This window comes from Solanum pennellii, chromosome 3 (assembly GCF_001406875.1).
Source record: "Solanum pennellii chromosome 3, SPENNV200".
Classification (NCBI taxonomy): Eukaryota; Viridiplantae; Streptophyta; class Magnoliopsida; order Solanales; family Solanaceae; genus Solanum; species Solanum pennellii.
This window is the reverse complement of record NC_028639.1, coordinates 17,653,172-17,654,270: the sequence shown is the minus strand read 5'-3', so window position 1 is coordinate 17,654,270 and position 1,099 is coordinate 17,653,172.

Sequence of the window (1,099 nt, the reverse complement as noted above, 5' to 3'; positions counted from 1 at the left end):
TATATATATATATGTATGTATATATATATGTAAGTATATATATATACATATATATATACATATATATATATACATATATATATATACTTACATATATATATACATACATATATATATACATACATATATATATACATATATATATATATACATACATATATACATACATACATATATATATGTATATATATATACATATATATGTATGTATACATACATATAGATATATATATACATATATATATATGTATGTATATATATATATATATGTATATATATATGTATATATATATATGTATATATATATATATATATGATTAATAATTAAATGTAAAAGATACATTAAACTTGAGTGTTTATGATGAGGGAAAGTGACACAACATGACATGTTATAGTTAAAATTGACAACAAATAGCCAACTTATAGTTTTCTTAGCAAAAAAGGATTTTCGTAAATCAATTTGTCATTTTGTTAGCTATATTCTCTTTTACTCGTTGTTTTGTTTTCTTTAAAAATTATTTTATTCAATTATTTTTTTTAAAATCCTTTTTCAAGAAGCGTTTTTTCTTTTCATTTCTTTATTTATTGAAAAAGTAAAAATTATTTTTTATCTTTTCTTTATCTCTCTTCTTATTTTAAACAAGTTCTTTGGTAATAACAACTCTTTCAACTTTTTCTTTTTTTTTTACTTTTTTGTTCATTTCTTAATGATTTTTTCAGACATGCATATACTTTTTTTTGCCTAAATTTTCTCCTTCCCATCTACATTCTATCTGTGTATAACGATATGCTAAATTATTTTTTATTTATTTTGACTATACATAATTCATCATATTTATTTTGAAACCAAAAAGTTAATTATTTTATTGTTCCTATTTTCTCTCTTCTTATTATTTGTCAACTATTTTAAAGCAAAGTTCTCTTTTTTTTCTTTCTAAAATTCTTTCTTGCGAAAATTTTCCTTTTCTTCTCTCTTAAATTTTCTCTTTTATTTCTTCTTTTCCTCTTTCTCAACATATTTCAAACTTCAAATAAAAAGTGAAAGTACCATGAAGAAGAAAGACGAAGAAACTATGTACCCCATATCAATGAATTATTA